The sequence below is a fragment of the Haemaphysalis longicornis genome, unplaced genomic scaffold (assembly GCF_048455015.1).
Source record: "Haemaphysalis longicornis isolate Haplotype H1 unplaced genomic scaffold, Haemaphysalis longicornis Haplotype H1 scaffold_1, whole genome shotgun sequence".
NCBI classification, from domain to species: Eukaryota; Metazoa; Arthropoda; class Arachnida; order Ixodida; family Ixodidae; genus Haemaphysalis; species Haemaphysalis longicornis.
In genome coordinates this window covers 55419340-55442137 of record NW_027526203.1, presented here as the reverse complement: position 1 = coordinate 55442137, position 22798 = coordinate 55419340, and positions in this window count along the sequence as shown.

Here is a 22798-nt window from a genome sequence, read left to right as displayed (position 1 = left end):
ATATGTGGTGAGATGCGTTTCCTTAATGGCGGCATATAGTTATGTGTACACGCCACATGTTGAAATTCTAGGAGTTGAAAAAAAATGAATGAATGAATTTATTCATACACGAGGGGTGAAACGCCTCATGTTGGGGAAGAGAAGAGAGGAAAAACGTTTGCAGGGTGCATGGGTTCATTTCACGCATCTGCCCAGCACATGAACCACTTAGTGAAGGTCATTTGGGGCAAAGTAATTTTCCAACGGAGTCGACTGGTGGCTTGGTGGTGTCTTTATGTTCGCCCCGCAAGTCCACTGAAGAAGGTTGGCATCTTTTGTGAAAGACCAGAGGGACATGTACGTTTCCTTTTGGTTTTTCTCTGGCTTAATTCACTCTTCGTATGTCTAAACATAGTGTGGTTAGTCTCCACATTTCTTCATCCTCCTTGTCGTATTCCCATTAAGGTGCTTAACGCTGGGTGTGCTGCTGTGACACAGCATTCATGGATTGAAATGTGGTGGTGTGGGTATGGTGCGGTCCGATCTTTTTTTGCCAAATCGACGCATCCATTCCCACCTCTCTTTATGTCTGGCGTGATGGCATACCCAGTCTGCGCTTTGCAGAGTAGGCCTTGTAAGCCCTGCGGAATGTCCAAAGGAATGGGTCGGTCGGGTCGTGACGTAGTTTTCTTCAGTGTTCGTTGCCTAATTTTATGGCGAATTCCCCTCGCAATGGCGTCTTCGTCGACATCCAGAGGTGGCAATGGGTCAAAGAGAAAATTTTTTTGAAATAAAAAAACAGAAACCAACCGAGCTTCTTTGAGGAATTCTGTTGTGATGCGACTTCTTTTGACGTGCTTGAAGGTTTTTAGTTCTACTTGTGAGAGTATCGTTTTCATTACCTGCTTTTGCTTGTCTCTCCTATCCATGTCGCGTAAGTGCTTGCTAAGGAAGGGGTACTGTAGGGCAAATGTTTAACAAAAAGCAGCAGTCAGGGACACCTTTCAAAATCTCAGTCACGAAATCCATGCGCAAGGGATACTTTCCGCTTAATCCCTCCCCAAAACCACCCACGACCCCTTCTTTCACAGAAAGGCCACGGAAGCAGGTGAGCCTTCCCGAGACTAATCTGCAGGGACGGAAGCGCTATTTGAATCAATGCCTTGATGTGAAACCGTGCACAGACTTAGAGAGCGGAACCTCTGCTAGGCTTTTTGCGGTGCAGCGTGCCACAGTTATAATATTTTCAGTTTTAATTAAAAAATTTACTGGGCGCATCGGACTCTTATTGATTTGAAGGCTTTCACCAGCTATTATGAAAATGATTATCAATACTGCTGCATGAATGAGTGTGAAACTTTACGGGTGATTTAGGGGCCTCCGTAGCCCAGTTGGGGAAGAGGGAAAGCAGGAAGGGTCGTCCGGTCAGGTCTGCCTCGCGCAAGAACTCGCATGAAAGGAAGGACCGCGCTTGCTGCATCCAGCTGAGGGGGTGGGGATGTCCATTCCTCCAATGAGGTAACGCCGGCACCCTTGTGCATCTTCCTCAGTGGTAAAAGACTGGGAGAGTCATACAGCAGGCACTGGACCGTTCGACAGGCACGGCGTCACACTTGCAGCACGTCACAGTGGCTGTGTGGTCGTCTTGATCGGTGTCGTCAGCATCTGCTGTGCGGTCAGTGCCACCAGTTCTTTTTGAAGCGGCGTGTACTCACCGCTTAGCTGGAACATCTTTAGTCAGTGCAGCAGCTGTCCTCGCCTTATAGATTAACTCTTCCATACCACGTGGAAGCCCTTTTAAAAGTGTAAGGGGATTGTGCAGCACCTTCGCCCCCAGTTCTCATTTTGCTGGCACTTTTAGCCACTTGCGTTACTCATTCAGGTCAAGGACCAGCTTGGCGGGCTACAGCCAGGGGGACGAGCAGGAATGTACCAGCTCGCTGCCTCCTGTGCGGTGACATTACCGATGCCGCCCGCGTGTCCTGTGGCCATGCGCAGGTGACTTCAATGTTACATGCCAAATTGCCAGCTTTAGGCGTCCTCATCAGATCTTTTAGGGCGTCCATTGAGTCGGTGAAAACGGTGAAGCTTTTGCCTCGCACAGAAAGTGGGCTAGTGCTTGCACGTTCCATTAACTTCTCTAGTGGATAAAGGCCCAACTCTCACGCAGCACGCATCAGGCTAATTCTTGTTTCAATATTGTACAGCTGTCCATTCGTCAGTAATGAGGCTGCAGCATGGCTATTTTTCTGACTGCAAGCATTGTCTCTCCATTGAGAGCCGTTCACTTATTAGGCTTGTTACGCCAGGCTCTCATGTAGAAGATTTTATGAACTTATTGTAGCATGCTTCGACATGGCAGCCTCAGCAGTTTTCTTCTCCAAACCTGACCGTAACCCCTACGGGGGCCATGAAGACAAAATAGAAGTTTGTTTTACTTGAACATTTCGTGTTTTATAGTTCCCCCCCCCCAATTGCCCTGATGCAAACGATGTTTTCTTCACTGAGAAATTATTCAGTTTAAATTAAAATTTTGATTTTCCCGCTAAATCGTACGTTTGTATGGTCTGCAATGGCATCACAGAAACCAATCGCTCTGCAGCCGATTGCGAAGCCTTGTTTACCGTTAGTGAATCTAGATAGGCCACCATACCGCAGCAAGCGGTTTTCCGCCTTTGGTTTATTTTTGACCGTAATTAAACCTTGCTTGTTTTTGTTCAGGGAGAAAATAATCGTTTCGAAAAACATAGTGCTCACTCGATAAATATGTCACGTAAGACACCATTGCGTGCGTCAATCGGCCAGTGTCGTGTGAGACAACCCCAAAGCCCCGCAGTCCTGCGCAGCTGAACCAAGTACCAACAGCAGTATTCATAGGTACTTCTATGTTCATGTGTGCTTTCGTAACTTCCACTGTTTGTCCCACCATTCTTACTGCTGTCTAAAGAATGTGCCATAAGTATAAGCACAAATTGCTCGTTACGCAATCTTTTAGGCTGTGCCTAATTTTCGTTTGCTTTTGCCGCCAATTGCAGGGCTGGCTGGTATGACATTATAGGTTCTGTTGCGGGAAATGAGCTAGTGGTCGCATGGCCATTTCCTTTCTTCCTAACTATATAGCTTGTTTCAGCGAAGTGGGCATTGAAAGTCGCGTCAGTATAATTCTAACGAGGCCGTCTTTTGAATGAACCAAACTTTTGTTTTATTTTCATGGCCTCTTTAAGGATGCCGCCTTCGACAACACACATTCCCACAGTTGGCCGCACCTTATCGATGTTGATAATCTGTTCGACAAATTTCGCATTCCCATCTCCTCCCTGTTCGGATTCCGAAAGGTCTTTAGAGCTAAGAGAGCCCGGTTGCCCCAATATTGCTGAACTGTTTTTTCCAAGCGCTTGGTTAGTCTCTGCACTTTCGCTTCGAAACAGCGTGTTTTCGTTCCGTCTCTGTAGTTCATCTAACCAGGTCAAATATCGTCTCGCATTGTTCAGCATTCAATCCACTTTCCAAGTGACAGTCTGAAGGCTTGCGCGAAGCTATGTTTTCTTAGTGGTATCCACTGGCTGCACGTTCAGAGTTGCGTTGTTCTAAACGAAGGAATTTCTCTTTTTCTCGTATGCCACTAACACTGGTTCCCCTGATATTCTGGCTTACGTGAACTGATGACGTGAGAGAGCACTAAACAGAGTTTTGCTCTCCTTGGCACGAGACGGCCACGTTAAGGCTGGGTAGCGCGGAAACTGAGTCGGTACGGCAGCTGGAAGCAGCAACTTGCGTATGCTTTCTACCTTGTAATTGTCTGTGGTGAAGTAAAACAAAGACGCAGCCGCCCTGGTGCTAGGAACAAATTAAACCGTCAGCGAAGCAGCGAAGCACCCCAAACGGGACATTCAAATGAACTCCCCTAATTCATTGAATGTCCCATTTGGGGTGCTTTGTTGCCTCTGCCTGCGTGAATTTTAGTACAAAATGTAACGCTTCATATAATAGTATTACTCGGCTTAGAATGCTTTCTCCCAATCTCAACCTCTTGTCTTTTTTACGTTTTCATGTCCCCAATCAACCCACTCTCTTGTCAAGAAAATGTTTCGCAGCCGGTCATATTGTAAGTTTTCTTTTGATAGCAGCTCATGTTTGCACAGTTCCGCATTTTGTGAGGCATACCACTTGAAAAGTGTCGTGACACAATTCTTAGGCATCCACAGACTAGTAAACCTAATACTATTTCCGAAAAAAAAAATTTGCTCTCATGCTGAACAGACGATGGCAGGGTAAAAGAGTCAAGGGTAGAAAGGTTGCCACCTTCACACGTGGCGGTGCAAGCATATGCAAAGAGCTGCAGATCAGTGAGTGAACTTCTCCTTTCACAATGTTATTTTGTTTGCAAGACCAATCTACAGGCCACTCCAAAAAGGTGCGGGGGTGGGGTAGAGTGGCCGTGCTCCTGCATACGAGGAAACAATTGGGCCCATCGACTAGCATGCACAGTACTTCTATGCAGGTACTCAAAACCACCCTAGTGATTCTCCAATCCGCTAACTTCAAACAGGCACGCAATCAGTGGCTCGATCCTACTGTAATCGTAGCTTCCGACAAAAAGGACTATCTCCGCAGCGCCTCCAATTTTCGTAGTATTCCTCTACTTCCCAGCAAGACTGCTTACCCGGTGGCTGCGATTGCCATTCTGGTGGCTACAAATTGAACGCTGCTCACCTCTCCTCCTCTTCTGTTTTCAGTGTTTTTGCAGCAAGGAAAGCCGCCGTTCCCTGGCACCCAGGGCGACCAAGGCCGGCCTTGAGCACTGGCTGTGGATCTACCTGCTGCATTCAGCTGCCAGAGCTCTGGCGGTGGCTTCACCTCTGGGGGGGAGGCGGCGGCGTTAGATTTGCATGCTACCGCAGCGGTTTCCAATGGGTTTTGGCAATTGTTGAACAAGTTTATTTGGGGTCCACAAGTTCCTGCCAGCAATTCAAGGCTCGGACGGCACGGACACCGAGCCAAAAGTAGAACGTGTCATGTTCAAAGACAGCGATGAAATATGAGAACTTGTTTCTAGTTTCTTTTTCCGGGATTTTGTTGTTATCTTCATGGCAGCCTAATGGCAGAAAAATGTGAAATAAATGCATTCAACTGCAACTGTGCACGCATTTCTTCCCCTCCCTGTCCAAATTTAGCATCCGGGGAACTCGTTCACATAATTTGTGGGCCTTCACCGCGGCACACCCGTACTAGGCAACCTAGGGGTGTAAAACCCAAATTTAAACCTCTAAAATCTTGAAACTTTTACCCACATCACAATTGTGCCATCATTGCAACCAAGCAAGTCATTCTACCCTGATCGGCTTCGGCACCAGCTATGTTCCTGTGGATTCTCAGGCTGAGTGAATGGATCCGCTTGGTTGCTGCTTTCATGATTGTACCGTATTTGTCCGATTCTAACACGCACTTTTTTTCGAAAAAATAGACGGAAAAATCGCATGCACTTTAGAATCGGATACGAAACCGAAGCTGCCGAAACAGCGGCAATTTGGGCCCACCCATTGCCATCGCCATCTCAAGATGGCGCCAAAGCTTTTAGCAACCATTTTTCGGACGCAGGAAGCCTAGGCGCCTAGGCTTTTCTATCGGCGTTCACACAAATCGTCAAATCGTTCCACTTGCGCGTTTGATAACAGCAATGGCAGCAGCGGCTCCCACGCGTTCAAAACGAGCGGTCGGCTGAAGCGTGCACCTCTGGAGAAGCTCTCGGGATGGGCGTGCGAGGCGTGGGCCACGATCCTATCGACCATGGTTGAACGTTCGTTCAAAAGTATGGCGCCGCGAACACACTTGACGGCACCGAGGACAAGATGTTGGGGTCAGCAGAGAGTGATGAGGAGTGAGATGAGTGAGGTTACTTCGGGAAATATATCACCCGTTTCTCTCGCATTCGTTTGTCTGGGTCACTAAGTCCCGTGCGCGTTAAAATCGGAGGTGCAAGTTTTTTCGAATTTTTTGCCAGGAAAATCGGGTGCGCGTTAGAATCGGGTAAATACGGTAAGTCTGGTTGATCCTCCAAAGGCCTGGTCGACGCCTCACCAAGCTTGTTGCCTGGACATCGTGATTTTATTTTACACTTGTTTTGTCAGCTGTCCTAATGGTTTCAACCTTATCCGGAAACAGTTCTGAAAACACTTGCCTTGACACCGTCCTGCAAGGCAGCATAGGCAGCCCATGCCACGGTTTGTCCTCCATGCACAAGGATGCCAATGGCCTAATACTGATAGTCAAGATACTGCACAAGTTTCTGACCACTGTCAGTTGAATGGGGACGCCGTATTTAGTGTACAAGTGAGACAACATTCGTTAGTCTTTGAGATAAACGAGTTCATCAACAGCCTGCTGTACATGATTAGGGGCTCACTGCCTATCGATGAAGTGCGGTAGTGGATTCAAGAGAAATAGTGCAAAAAGATTTTTAGCATGAATTGAAATTTTCACTCGCGCTTTTACTGGGCTTCACGTTATTTGCAATAATAGAAAATGAGCATGACAAAGGCATTTAGGAAATTGGTGCAAGACGTAAAGCCACCAAATGTACTGACCTTTAAGCACGCCACATGCAAAAAGTCCGAATTATTTACCCGCGCGCTCCTCTCTGTAGCCGAAGTGTAGGCACTGGTTACTAATGAAGTCCTTTGAACAAGTTACTACAAGTGGTACCTCGTGCGCTTTGTTCGGACTGGCGATGCCGAGACACGTTTGTGTCGGCCAAACCATTAGACGCACCCCTCCGAAGCGGATTACGCGTGCCTGAACTGGACTCCTCGGTGTCATTTTGCAGGCTGACGAGCTAAGAAAAATCGCCTATTTGTTCCAGCGACGGGACGGACGCGGCAGGAGTCTGAACAGCTCGATCACGACGTTTCAAGAGAACCGACGGGCGTTACCAAACAGCGCGCTGTTTCGCGGATCGGTCTGATACGCCTTCTTCATTTTAATAAAGCAATAATGTCAGAGCTTTAAGATGGCGTCATGCGTTTGCAGATACACATCTGTTGATGCTGACGATCACTCGTAGCCACGACCGGCTCGTGCTCGTAGCGTAGACTAAGCCACCTTAGCGTAGACGCAGGGCGCCGCCATTTGCTTATAGGCTACCATAAGAACGGAGGCGACAACTTTACAAAGACTTTCATAGGCTCTAACAAAATTTTAAGCCAAATATATTTCAATATCAGCTTGATTTAAATTCACGTTGTTTATTTAGGCATTAGTATAATACACACCGCACATGACGTTGAGAAGGTCACGTGGAGTGCGTTTAGGCGGCCAGGATTGTCATTCATCAGAAAATGCTGCGTCTGCTGCAACACGAGGCTTCAAGGCCGATTCCCACCTAACTGGCTGCTGCGCCCCACGAAGTGACGTACGACAACAAACAAATAGCGTAATTGCATTACACTGCAGTTACTTCAATAGTATTGCATATATTTTTGGCAGTGACACACTAATATTACAATATCAAGATTTATTTTTAGGCTGAGTTTATTGTCTTTTAATATGACGTCACCTAGTCACCGCGACGTCATAGACAGGCTTGCATGAGTAGGTGACAGACAACGAACGGCAGTCCGACACGACGTAAGGCCGTAAGGCAGCGTCCAAGTTGCAGGACAAATAAGATGTTTTCTCTCTCTCTGAGGACGACGAAGACGAAGAAGCTCAGCACTTCGGTTCCGACTGCTCTTGATGCCTTTTGTGTTACTTTTGCGGTTCTTCGTTGAGTAGCTCCCTAAAATGGCGCCAGTGTGACCCTGAAGTGACCCTGCGTCGGACAGTACTCATCGGTTTTACTGGTGTGAGTACAGACTGTCTCCCTGACTGAAAGACCCGGGCCGGCACCGGCGTTCACCTAACCCTAACCGCGAATGTCGGGTGCTTGTCACCTGACAGCTGCAACTGCTGCTGTGGCACCGACTACTCGCCTTCCCACCATCTCAACTCCAGCCCCTGCACCACGGCAAGCTATGGACGCCGCTGAAAATCCCTCAGAAGATTTCGCCGGGAACCAAACCATGGAATGCGACTGCTCATTGCCGGATGCCGCAACCGCCGCAGATGTGCCGCCTGCTCCTCACCCTTGTGCCGCGTTGACCACACACCAAAGCGCGAGTGGCAAGACTTACCCTGCAACTGAGCAAAACATGGTCACTGCTGAAAACTCATCAGGTGATCCTGGCGGAAACCAAGCCATGGAATACGACTACAACAGCGGCCATACCATCGCCCCGGCAGGACCGTGGATAAAGATCCTTCGGGCCCGCAAACAAGCAGGCACTCAAGTAAGCCACGCTGCAATTACTAAACAACGCGCCTCAAGGCGCACTCAACTTAAACGTTCGTCGCCAGACAAAGGACCAATGCCTAACAAGATCACTCAACCCTTTGAGGGGCTAGTAAAGACATCAACAGCTAACCAATCACGCCGACACACCCTACCTAAGCTTCCTGACAACGAATACAAAATTATCTACCGTCCACGCACGGGGCTTTGCCTGTCAAAATGGTCGGACAAAATAATCACGCAAGGATTTGCCACAGCTGGGAACGTACCATTCAGAGATTTCTACAGCCAAGTAACCATACAAACACAGTGGGATCAAAACTTGATCGCCGCAAGCACCGCAAGCGAGGACCTGGCAGAAGTACTCAGCACCATCACCCAACTTCAACTGCAAGGCGCAACCTACGAACTCTCTGCATACGTCAAGCCGCCTCCAAATACATCCCGTGGGGTCATTCACGGCCTGAAAGCCGGGAAGACGGAGGAAGAACTGGCAGCCCTTTTAATCACCACTGGTCCCCCAATTCTTCACGCCAGGATGCTGGGGCGCTCTACTACCGCTGTTGGCACGTTCGAAGGACCTCACGTTCCTTTTTACGTCAAAGTAGCCTGCACACTGACTCGATGCCGACCTTACAAACGAACACACCAGTACTGCTCTCTCTGCGGTGCACTTGGCCATAGACCAGACGTATGCCCCACTCCGGATAGAAAAATCTGCTCCTCGTGTGGCTTGGACAATCCGCTGCCTGATCACCACTGCGTTCCTAAATGCAAACTATGTGGTTTCTCCCACGAAACCGCAAGCAAGGACTGTAAACGCCGTCTAAAACCCAACCCACCCCCGCGTGTCCCCAGAAACCAAGCGGAGCAGACCACAACTACAAACCGAACATCAACGGCTACGCAGAACCCTCCACAGGACAGGGAACAATGCCCCCCCCCCCTTCCGACCCAGCCAAGCCCACAAAAGAAGCAAGAACAACCGACAAGGTGAGCTGGTCTCAGACGCTAACCAATCCTTCCACTGCTCAACGCCTCCCACCGCACCCTACGCCATCTCCCAACATGCAGCAAACACTACAACTCCCATCTACCACATTTCAACAGCCATCCACCTCACAATCCCCACGCAGAACAACGAGGACAACACTGTTGTAAACCCAGGGTGTACTTCAGTGCCACAGACTGAGCCAAGCATACAACAAGTGATTGCAAAACAAATTGAACTTCAATTTAGCGTCCTCACGGCAAACATCACGACAGGCATAAAGTCCCTAATGCAGCTCTGCGAAAAGACAAATGAACGCGTAGCTGCCCTTGAATCCAGGATAGCACCCTCAGAACAAGCCCTTCGGCAACAACAGTCGCGCTTCGACCAAGCCCTTCGTCAACACCAAAACAAAGTCGAACAGGCTGTCCAGCAGTTACGTACACAGCTCGATAGGATTCATCAGCGACTCTCCGTCCTAGAACAGAAAAGCGATCTAGCCCACAAGAAACAAAAAACATTTGAAGACAACGCGCATCTGGATGCCCTCCTCCCTCCGGATGACCAGACCGCGGAATAATACTGAAGTACACAACAAGCTCACAATTTGGCAGTGGAATAGCAGATCCCTAGATAATAAAAAACAAAAATTGCTTCACTACAGTCAGTTACACGACCCAGATGTCATCGCGATTCAAGAGGCAGAAACAGACCACATCTGTCTCCGTGGTTACAATACCTACTTTACTACACGCAAGTGCCGCACTGTAATCCTCGTCAAGAAACACCACACAACGGTGCAGCATCATTTTTCTTCGTCATTGGAATACACGTTTATTGAGCTCCTGCCAAAGACAAAATCCCAAGCAAGCCTCTTCATATTAAACATCTACAGTCCTCCACAGGCATCTCTCGCCCCTTTGAGTCACCTGATACAACAAGCAAAACGACAAGCTCGGGGGCAAAAACTCCTCCTCTTAGGTGACTTCAATGCTCCCCATGTAGCCTGGGGCTACCGCGTAACCACCAAAAAGAGAGCAGACGTGTACAACATGGCGCAGCAATATCAGTTAACTCTCTGGAATGACCTAACAACCCCAACCAGAATAGAAAATAGTGTATCCAGGAACACAACCCCTGATCTCACCTTCTCTTATAACATCAAAAACCTGGAGTGGCTGCGACTGGATGAGACGTTAGGGAGCGATCACTATATAATACAGTCTGTTGTTGCCCATCACAGAACCCCGCAACGCATCGGAAAAGCAAAAATCACTGACTGGAAAGCATTCCGTGAGGAGACCCAGCCGACCAACTCCGATTCCATCGAGCAATGGTCAGAAGGAATTATCCAATCGGTTTCTAAACACACCAAAACAATTCAGCTTACCACCGATAACCCTGACACTGATCCACACCTCCTACACCTATGGGAGGCTCGCAGAAGCATGATCAAGCGGAGGAAAAAAAGGAAAACCAACCGTACCCTCAAACTACGCATAGCTCAAATTACTGCAGAGGCCACGGAATATGCCCATCATCTCAGTAAACAGAACTGGGACCAGTTTTGCGACCAACTACAAGGCACGCTGAGCAACCGCCGAACATGGCACATTCTGAAAAAGCTTATCGGCAATACAGAAACGAGGGCAGCCACAACACACCATATACGCCGTCTCATTCACCAATACCAAGGGGACGACCAACAATTACTCAGAGACCTGGCTGACCATTACATGGGTCCCATCCCCGCCACCCATCGTCGGCTGCCCACTTACGCCGGTAACCCCAACCCAGACCTTGACAGACCCTTTACGGAGGCGGAAATAACCGCAGCTCTTCAGACCCTGACAAGAAACACAACGCCAGGTCACGACAAAGTCAACAAGACACTTAGGAACCTGGACTCTCATGCCATAGAATGGTTGCTGCACTACATCAACGAGCAATGGGAAAAGGGTCAAGTACCTGCTTTCTGGAAACATGCTCACATCAGCTTAATTCCCGAACCTGGAAAACCCATAAACTTCGCAAACCTACGTCCAATTTCCCTGACATCGTGCGTAGGCAAGGTATATGAACATATGGTGCATAATAGGCTTGCCCCTTACCTTGAAGACAAGGATCACTGGCCTCACAGCATGTACGGCTTCCGCTCGCACCTTTCTACACAAGATATACTCCTGCAAATCAAAGAAGACATCCTGGACAATCTAAGCAGCCAACACAAAAGCGCCATCTTGGCCCTTGACGTCAAAGGGGCCTTCGACAATGTCACACACCATGCTATATTAGAAGGCCTACAGTCAACCCACTGCGGCGAGCGGGCATACAACTTTGTACAAAATTTCTTGACAGACCGCACAGCGACAATTGGCATCGGAAACCTTAGAACAGACAAACTACCGACACCACCGAAAGGGTCACCCGAGGGCTCTGTCATATCCCCTCTACTTTTCAATTTGGCAATGAAATACCTCCCAGCACAATTGGATAATATCCCAGGCATCAGTCACGGTATCTACGCCGATGATATTACAATATGGACATGCACGGGCTCTGCCGGCACACAGCAAGGCGCCTTCCAAGAAGCAATTCAAACCACCGAACAGTACCTTCGCCGACGTGGCCTGTACCGCTCTCCAGATAAATCCGAATTACTACTCCTTAAAAAGCGAACCAGAGGTCGACCCCCGGCGCCAATTCCTGACATCGAACTTCGAGTCAACAACGCTCCAATCCCCCAGGTCAAAACTCTCCGCCTGCTAGGACTTAGGCTACAGCAAGACGGAGCCGGCATGGCAACGCTCCATCAACTGCAAACTACAATTCATCAAGTTCTACCTCTCATACGCCGTATCACAAATCGCCGACATGGCCTCAAAGAACAGGACACAATTAAAATTGTGCGAGCAATAATAACAAGCAGAATTACGTATGGAACGCCCTATCTAGCCCTAAAAAATAACGAAAAAGAAAAACTGAATATCTTGATCCGAAAAGCCTACAAATTTTCTTTCGCTTTACCCCTCACTGCTTCTACAGACAAATTATTGCAATTAGGCCTGCACAACACTTGGGAGGAATTGGCTGACGCCCACAAAACTAGCCAATTGAAACGCCTAAAACGCACCAAGACGGGAAGACACACCCTACGAAAACTGGGTTACGAAGTCCCGAAAGAAAATAACGCTAAACAACGCGTTCCTCTACATGTTAGAGAGAAAATCACTGTCGCCCCAATACCAAGAAATATGCATCCGATCCACAACAAAGCACGACGCAAGGCAAGAGTTCAAGCTCTTCGAACTGCATACGGGAAACGGCCTGACGTTAGGTACGCGGACGCATCACAATACCCCAGTAGATCAGCCCACGCCATCAGCATAGTCAATAACCAGGGACTGGAGCTAGCTTCAGCTTCCATACCTACCAAGGACATCGACAGCGCCGAAGACGCAGCCATTGCCCTTGCAGCTACCACTGGCAAAGAAAATGTCATCATCCTATCAGACTACCAGACGGCGTGTCGAAACTTTCAAATTGGACGCATTTCATCAACAGCAGCAAACATTTTATCGGTTTATCGGCCCACCCTGATTTACCCGAAATTTTCATCATATAGACACCGGCTCATTCATCACTGGAAGGGAATAAGGCGGCTCATGCCGCAGCCCGAGCCCACACTCACCGGGCGTCTCCTTCTGGGATGTCAGCCAGTCCTTCCATTAGCCCAACGAGAGAAATAATCCCCAGAAGATACAGTGACATCCTGGCCCACTACCGCTTGGGACGAAGAACCTTTCCGCCTCCACATCTCAACATGTCTCGCGAAGACACGGTCATCTACAGACAGCTACAGACTAACACATTTCCACATGGTACATTACTACACTCAATGCATCCGACACTGCACACATACACTTGTAAATTCTGCGTGGAGCCATGCACTCTCTACCACATGATATGGGAGTGCCGCCACACACCATCCCTTGCCCCAAACCCAAATCCCTCACTTGAGCAGTGGGAGGGTCGGTTGACCAGCTCCAACCCGGATCACCAACAACATCTGGTAGACCGGGCGAGACAGGCCGCCAAGACCCAGGGCTTCCTGGACTAAGGAGGTCCCCCACCTGGCGGTCAACCCAACAACATTGACTGCTCAATTAAATGTTTATTCCTCCTCCTCCTTCTCTCTCTCTCTCTCTCTTTTTTTTTTATCTGCGAAACTCGAGTTTGTTATTGTTTTTGACACTCGCGTAGAAGAAGTTGTATAATGAAATCACTTTTATATATTTACCACGGGTTTTACGGATGACCAACGGACGAGCGGCATGAAGAAGAACACGAATTCCATCGAAGAGCGAATTTCGGCCCCGTACTGGCATACGTACGGGTAGAGTTCACTCTAGTACGGGCTTGTCTGTTCCGTGGTACGTCTGTTCCGAGTTTGTTCCGTTGGCCTGTTTCCAATATTCGGGCTTCGCGCGTTGCCCAGGCAAGCAAGAATGTTCGAGCGGGTGCGTTGTGTGTAGTCGCTCACGAGTGGTGCGGTGCTGCGCTGTGTTTTCGTTTCATATGAGGTATTCAGCTTCAAGCCTGTGTCTCCGCGCTTGTATCTTCCGCAGTAATTCCCAGTCTTCAAATTCCGATGACTATTCGTGGCAGCAACGCGAAGTGCTGATCAGCGCTTGCGTAGAGCGCAATGTTTTCATATCAAATACGTACGTATCAGAGCCAAATGTTGCCCCAAAATGTGCAGTAAGGTACGAAGCACCCTGTTGCCTTCAAAACGTGACCGATGTGTGTGGTGCGTGGTAGTTTTCTAGAGGTTTATTGTTTGTGTGAAGCTGCTGGCGCCGCAGTCATCGATGCTATCATCACAGTCATCGTTATACACGGTGTTGTGTCGGCATCACAACGCGAGGCAAATATTTTGATACTGCTCCGTACTCGACTTGCAAGTGTCCAAATTCGTGTCGCTGCAGGAGTGTATACGTGAATAATCTAGAGCCCCATCAGCTAGTAATGGTGCGTCGCAGTGACAGCGAGTTTTCGTTCGTGCGCTTCAACTTGCCGTGATCCCTGTCGTTACAAGCGTCTCCAAAAAATGCGCCGGATATCTGTCGTGAGTTACTGTGGCATTTTCCGTGTGTGTTGTGTTCGTGTGCTCCAAAATTTACGATGTCGCCAAACGTACGTGATCCTGCCCATTTATGACAGGCTAGGTGATGCGTCAGTGGCTTCAGCAATAACGGGTGCTACGTGCTGCGTTGAACTGTTATATCTACATTCTAAGCATACCATCTAGGTGACTCTGCGTGGTTGTTGTTTCTATTTGCTCGCAGCACATTAGCACTAAATCAACCTTGCACACTTACCTGCACATGCCATAACCCTCTTTGCAACCATAACCATTGCTAATAGCCTGAATTTCGTTTATTATTACTAACATACCTCTTTCTTTCTCACCTGCTAGCTTCGTGTTGCTTTTAAATGGAATTGATGGTTTAGCGCTGCGTCTAAAGATATTTTGGACAAACTTGCAAAAAACGTAATACACGGGATATACCTGCTAAATTTCCCAGTGGCACAAAGCACGTACTCGGACCGCACAGGATGTCTGACATGCTCCCCACTCTTCGTCTGCTCCTCAACGCAGTCATGCTTGACTTTTACCCAACCTGCAAAACCACTTCTGCTCACTGACGAGCCATGGTCACTGTTACGCCCACTTCACAACACATGGTGAAAGCAGTCTGTTCTGATTTTTACCCAACAAACCAAAACACTTCCACTCACTGACTAGCCGTGAAGAGTCACTGTTAATAATTAATCGTTACTAATAATTTCAAAAATTCAGATATAACTCTAGCGATAGTGAAGCCTGTAGTGGAAGTCCGGGGTGGGCGACTTTGATAGCGCTTGTGGGTTTCAGTGCACTTGGACTAAGAACGGCTCTCACGGGGTAGAAGCCCTAGCATCCTTCTGCTCGCCAATCCATAAAATATTTCTCTGTCTATTTCTTTAGTGCAATGCATAGTTGACGGATTGAAAAGCACCATCTCAGAAACATGTGAAAGCGTTGCTTTTGCCTCTGTGGAATGAATCAAGGCGGACCGGCTAGGTTTCTGCATCTAAGCATACACTTGGTGCTACTGCGCAGCCGACTGGTGCCCGTTGGCAAACCTGCTTCCCACACAACAATCCAAACACACGCCTGTTGCATACGGCCTGCGCGCGTTTTGTTTGTCTGCGTTGAATGGAATGGCTGTGCCTGCAGGAAGCAGCCGGAAACAGTCGCCAGAAAAAAATTTCCATCGGCAGACTCGCATACTCGTATGGCAACTGGCAAGCTCCATGGTTCGACACAGTGGTAATTCCCGTGGGCCACCGATGCAACAAGTCTCTCCATAGTATCAGGAGATTCGAATGTAGGTTAACAAGGGCGGTGTGGCAAGTGTCGCCGTGCTGAAAAATGCCGCAACAGGGGCTGTACTGTGCACAGATTTTTTGTTGCCACTCCCATCCCACAGAGTTGTGCCAGCTTCCAAGTTTATCCCGTATCATTTCAAATTAACTGATGTTTGCTGGTGTTTGACAGATGCAAGCACCAGTAAAGTGGGCCTCTTCGATTTACCAGTCTCGGATAGTCCGCCGTGAGTGCGAACACTTCTTGTTTCGCCAGGAAGTGACGTCACAGGGTCGTATGCTGGCAGTTTTTGCGGTGAAGTTCTGCGCTCTCTGCCAGGCGTCGCCCAGCAAAAAACGAAAGGCGGGAAAACGACTTTCGACATCGTCTGCAGCATCGTCTGCTCTCGAAGATGTCGGCGGAAGATGTTCGAGCTCTTGGCGCTGTGCTTGAATTACTGGAATCGGAGAGTGCAGATTCCGATGGAAGTGACTGCGACAGTGACAACGAATGTTCCGGCGACCTGTACGTTGCGCTGCTGATATTACCGAAGCTGGTGAGGGAGGAGCGCCACCGAGTGCCCGTGTACGTTGAGCAGGTCGTCTGCACGTATTTTGAGTTCGAATTTCGCAAAATGTTCAGGCTCTCACGGTCCACGGTAGCTCAGCTTGGCGCGGAATTTGAGAGTTCTGAATTCTACCCTAATGGGCACCATGGACGAAGAAAAATTAGCTCCGATAAGACCCTGCTCATCGCCCTCACGTACATCGGTACGCAGAGTGCGATGTACCGGATTGCGGACAAGTTCGACGTCGCCAAATCCAGCGCGCACCTTGCCATCAACCGGGTGTTCCATCAGCGCCCGACAGATGCGGTGGCCGGACGCCGACGAGTGAGGAAGGATGAAGCGGACGTTTTTTCACTCGGTCGTAGTGGTGCCCTGCCGGACGTCATTGGGGCCGTCGATGGATGCCACATCCGCATTTCTAGACCATTCGAGTCGGAGGAATGCTACTATATTAGAAAGCCGTTACACTCGATCGTTCTGCAGGGCATCTGTGATGCGGATATGTTGTTCACCGATGTGTTCGCCGGGTTTCCGGGCAGTGCCCGCGACGCCCGTGTGTTGCGGGAAAGCTTCTTCTTCGAGAACGCGGCGTCCAAGTGCGAAAGTAAGGACTGGAGACCTAGTAACTGCAATCTTTCTGGCGCAAATACCGAGGCATACGTAGGTAAATTGTGCTGATAATAATTCCATGTGCCATCTCCCTGTTTCGGGACGATGCCATATCGGCGATAATGTGCACATTTTGTTGAGCCAGATGTTCTGCCACGCATGCCGAGCTTAATCCCTTTTGAGGTACAAAAGCTCAGGGAAAGGTAATGATGGAGAAATGGTGAGGTATGTAGATATTTACCCATCAAAGTATGTACTACAGTATGCAGCACTTCTATAAGTTTGATTGAATTCTGGATGGGAGCGCAGGCAAATTTGCAATGTGTAATAATTTGCCAACAATGCAGTTCCACTTGTGGCAGCGAAAGTTTGTTCGGGAAGTTGTGTGTACAGATAAACTTTATAATACAATGAGCATGTTTATTTTCTTCCTCTACATACTCCTCGTAAAAATATTGCCCTTGTCGGTATTGTTTTCTTTTCTATAGCAAGTTTCGCACATACACATTTGCAGGTGGGTACCTCCTTGGGGACTCTTCCTACCCGCTGCAACCTTGGCTGCTGACCCCCTACAAGCAGACTAGAGGAAGGTGGCAGCCACAAATGCAGGCCTTCAACAGTGCCCACAATCGGCAGCGAGTGGTAATAGAGGGCTCCTTTGGACTGCTGAAGGCCCGTATCCGACGCCTTCTGCACATTGACGTCCTAACAATACCACAAGCTGTCGATACCGTGTTGGGAGCCTGTGTCCTGCACAACATTGCGCAGAGGGTTTCCGACCAGCTCAACAATGACGAAGCTCTCCCCGACAGTGGAACAGATGTGTCACCTACTGTTCCCTTGCAGGAACACGACACATATGCCCCAGCAACTGCCTTGCGGGACGCAGATGCGCTAAGCCTGTAAGGCATGCCAAGTATTGTTCCGTATTCTCCGATGGTTTTGCGACGACACTATGAGCTTTTTTTTCTTCATTTGACGACAGCGTGTGCTAATGAGCCTTCTTGGTTTAAGTTTGATTTTGACTACGTCACCTGCTGATAAGGCTAAATGTTTTCACTCCTCCTATGACGACAGCAGCTGCTGAGCAGGTTTTATTCCTTTTTTGACAACGGCGTCTGCTGATGGGCTGACATGTTTGAATTTTGTTTTTTCACGACAGCACCTGCTGATGAGGCCGAATGTTTTCACTCCTCCTTGGACGACAGCAGCTGCTGAATAGCCTAGATGGTTTTATTCCTCTTTTGACGACGGCGGCTGCTGATGGGCTGACATGTTTGAATTTTGTTTTTGATGTCATCACCTGCTGATGAGGCTAAATGTTTTTACTCCTCCTTTGACGACAGCAGCTGCTGAACAGGTTTTATTACTTTTTTGACAACGGCGTGTGCTGATGGGCTGACATGTCTGAATTTTGTTTTTGACGACATCACCTGCTGATGAGGCTAAATGTTTTCACTCCTCCTTTGACGACAGCAGCTGCCGGACAGCCTAAATGGTGTTCTTCCTCTTTTGACGACGGTGTCTGCTTATGGACTGAAATGCTTAAATTTTGCTTTTGACGACATCACCTGCTGATGAGGCTAAAGGTTTTCATCCCAAGTTTGATGACAGTCCATGATAAGCCTAAACACTTTCAATGTATTGCTGCACCAGACAATACCCCACCCAGAGTGCATCAATGCTATCTTACTTGCAATTCACTTCCCTATCCATGTGAATATATTGCTACATGTCACAGGATAAGCAATATGATGCATGTTTAATGGTGAGTTTACTCTACTGAGGGCAACTTAAAAACAAGGGAAGGTGCCCTTTCACCTCATCACCGCAGCTGGTTGTTCATCCCTGTAGCGACGAGTGTATTACTGCAAGTATTTTAACGTGACACCGGTCATTTTCCTAATTTTTCTGACTTAAGCCACTTATAAACTACTGCAGTGACGACAAATGTTGTGAGAAAATTGGAATTTTGGGAAGTAAGCGCTACCTGTTTTCAAAACAAACGCATGTGTTCGCATCATGAGCTTGCCGCTTCGGCAGAGCGACAAACTTCATGAGCGATTGACGTTCTCAAGTTGTACGTGTGTGCTGGTTAGACATGCCAGTTTGACGAAGAAGTGCATAGCAATATTGACTATGTTTGCTGCAGTAAACTGAGAACCACAGAGCTTTAGCAGAAGTACCAATGTATCACCTTTATGACTTAAGTCAACATTGTCATTGTGACGGGGAAGAAAGTCTGAAGTTGGACATCTGTCACGGTTACCTATATTCAGAGCAAAACAGAAATGTGTGCATTGTTGTTATCACACTTTGCTGCTATGAATGTTTGTGCACTAGGTGAACACCATGGAACTGCAATGCGTGCCCCGAAAAGAGGTTCATAAATTTTTATTGAAATTGTGTTACACTTGACCCTGCACAGACTAAGTTGCTCCTTTGGACAACTGATGTGTCCCACCGATGTATGTGAATCTTCAACAAAATAACCTTAAATGAAAAAAGTGCTGCATGGGGATGAATATTAACGACTGTATCAGATGTACACAGCGCTGCTTGTTCTGTAAGAGCCCATCAGGGAGTAGTGCCTTGGGTTTTTAGAATTCAGCATTAGGCACCGTGGCCGTGCATTCTGACATTTACAGAAGACATGTTATTTCACATTCCTACATTCCGAGCGTGTGGCGACGCCCCGGTCAGCCTTACAGCAGTACCTGGTACCACTCTTCCATCACCACCTTAGCTGCACCACTCGCAATGAGCTGTTCTGTGCCAATGGCATTATGTCAGTGCTTTTGCATATTATCCCCATCAGAATTCCTTATACTTTGGTGGTAAATCAAACCAACAGTCGTGTACCCTGCAAGGAAATGGTTTGGTCGGGGAAAAATTGTAGTACTTTATTGTATAAAGCCTGTGAAGTTTTTCAATACTAATTTGTGCATAATGGAAGTGCATGAATGTGATCAAGTGTAACTTTAGAGTAGCGTAGGTATAACACCTCAAGTATTGATGCAGCCCAACCAGTGCAAAGCCTTTGCGGACATTGTAGTTACTCAGTGCAGCTTTATTTTCATTGTATAAAACCATGCAAATAGTTCTCGATCTTGTTGCCACCATTATTTTATGCTTCAGACTATGAAGCACTGCGTTACCGTTGCTTCAGTACTATGCAAACACATAAAAAGGTATCTGCATTTTTATAAATCGCAACGAATATATTCAACAACGGAGGCACTGATGTATACGCCTTGAGCGGTGCGATCGCTGCGCCGCCTGCCGCCGCTTCTCCGCAGCCTTTGCGAGATGAGCACTAGTGGTCATAGGGGCGCCTGCAGTTTGTCGGTTCTCGTTCGCTTCTCCTTGCCTTTCCGCGGCCTAAAGAACTTGTTAAGGGCATGCCTTTAAGCAAGCAGTGCATTTAGGCACTTCAAAAAACAGCTGCATCTTGGTGAAGTCCTTAAACGCCAACAAGAGCCTTCCGGAGAAGTGGTTCTGCGCACTTCTTGGAGTCTCTTACGGCGGCGGCAGCAGCATATCACCACTGTTACCACCAAACACGTCAGGCACAAGTGAGTAGTGCTGTCACCTTCTTTAGACGTGATACTGGAACAGGGAGAGGTTGGTTGTGTCTTGCAGCGCGCACAACGAATGCGGCTTCGTTTCGCATATATACGTCGCAGCAAAGTATGTTTCGGGGATGTGATTACCCAATATCTAACACTAACGTGTGCCTTTTATGGGAATACAAGCCACGCGAAAATGTTAAGTGTATTCAAAGGTTGTGTTGCGCTAAATATGTGCCCACTCATGTCCCATAGCAGGAACCAAGGTGGAATAATGAAACCACGAAAAGATAAATGGGCTGCAAGTCGGGAAGCAACAGAATAGCTCGTACGTGCGTATATATCCATATTTATGGTTACGTACATGGCATGAGTGGTTGGAATATATTTCATACATTGTTTTACTTTCACCTACCTGTTGGCTGCGTGTGCCTTGGATAATATACTTTCGTAAAAAGACTGCCTGGAGACAACATGGTAAATGTATATAAAAGGTTTACTTCAGTCAGTTTTTTATCTGTGTAATAAATATTTTACGCGCAACTCAAGAGACTTGACTGAGTGAATGTCTAGAGCAAAAATGTCACAAAGAGTGCCACCATTCACATGGCACCGCTGTGGCAAGGCATGCGCACATACCTCGGTATAAGGCACTGCTGGCAGAGGAGCAAACATGTAATCTTTAAACACTTTACACCACGAGAATGAATTCACTTGGCAATATTTCAATAAGTGTAACGGATGCCTCTGAGCAGTTTATCTCTGACTGTCGAAGCAATTTTTTTGGCTGTACAAAAATACATTGTCCGCCCTGAGACGCGTGCACATTGCAAGGACCACCACACCCTTTCCCAGTATCTAAAGCACAAAATATGTTTCGGTGCGTGGGGTAATTAGCGTAACGCTGCACACTAACATGGAATAATATACACAAGGCACACCGATGCTACGTGATGGACCTATTGTAGCGTGGTGTTATATTGAATCTAAGTTATGAGCATTAGCATATAGGTAACCAAATAAAAAGGCGCAAATGCATCCTACAATTGACAAGGGCCCAGAACCCCCGTTGCATAAAAAAAAAGTTCCGGTAAAGTTTTACTCCGTGGAGCGAGGTGAGCGAAACTTTTTACATCCTTCGCACGGAAGTTTTGTCTTTCGGAAACTACAAAATGTCACGAAAATTAGCATGCATTATTGTTTTTGAAGGGCTGTACAATGCCCCAGCGCAGGTGTGTGCAACTGTCTAAGCATGTATCACTTCACTAGTTTAAAAGCAGCAACTGTTGGGTATGTCAGAGCACCAGAGCCGGAGCACCAGAGCTTAGCCTTACTGCTCCGCTCTGAGGTCGTGCGATGTCAACCAGTACCTGTAGATAAGCGAGCACAATGATTTGAGTGATGGTGGGGTTTAACGCGCCGACGCAACGCAGCCGATGAGGTGCGTTGCTCTGAAGGGTTCCGGAATAATTTTCACTTCCTGGGGATCTTTACCGCGCGCCGAAATCTCGCACACACTGTTTTTTTTTTTCTTTTTGCCTCCATCAGAAAAGCGCTTGCCGCGGCCAGGAAACGAACCCGCGACCTCGTGCTCAGCAGCGCAACGCCTTAGCCATTGAGCCACTGCGGCGGGTGCGAGCACAATAAGTACTGCTTTGGCCACCTATTCAGGAAGCTACATTCCAAAGCATGCCGTTATGGTGAACATTGCGCCACCACAGTCCTCACTTCCTCTTTCTCGTATGAATCAAGTTCTGCACAAATGGGTTGCACTCAGGAAAATACCGGGGGCCTCAGTAACGGTGGCGGCAATTTCACAGACACCTGAAAAATGTGGATCACCATCATCTTGTACACCGACTGTGGGTATTAAATACACATGGTTGCTTACGAAACCCGTTGATGCACCACTACTTAGAGCGGTCATTGTCAAACTGTCATTGTCGAACCGTACCCAAGGTGCAGTAACCATAACAATACCCCTGTAGACTGGCCTCTATCTCTCGTGTACTTGAACCACTAGAGTAATAGCATCCCAGAGAAGACACATAAAAACGCAACAAAGAATACAGCTAACCACAAAAAGGTACTAGGCCACATATATATGTAAACCATTCGTAGCTTGCCGTAATAGCACACAGCAATACCACGAGCATTGGATTCAGTTTCCTGAGTTGTGGAAATAGTTCAGCATGTCTGGACTAGGCCATGGGTTTGAAAATGCATGAATAAAGTTCAAAAGGTAACGCAAATGAAACTAAATACCTTTCGATATGTGCACCGTGTGTAAACAGCTGAGAACAGAGTACATGTGCAGTAATAATGAATAACTGAAAAATAAGCA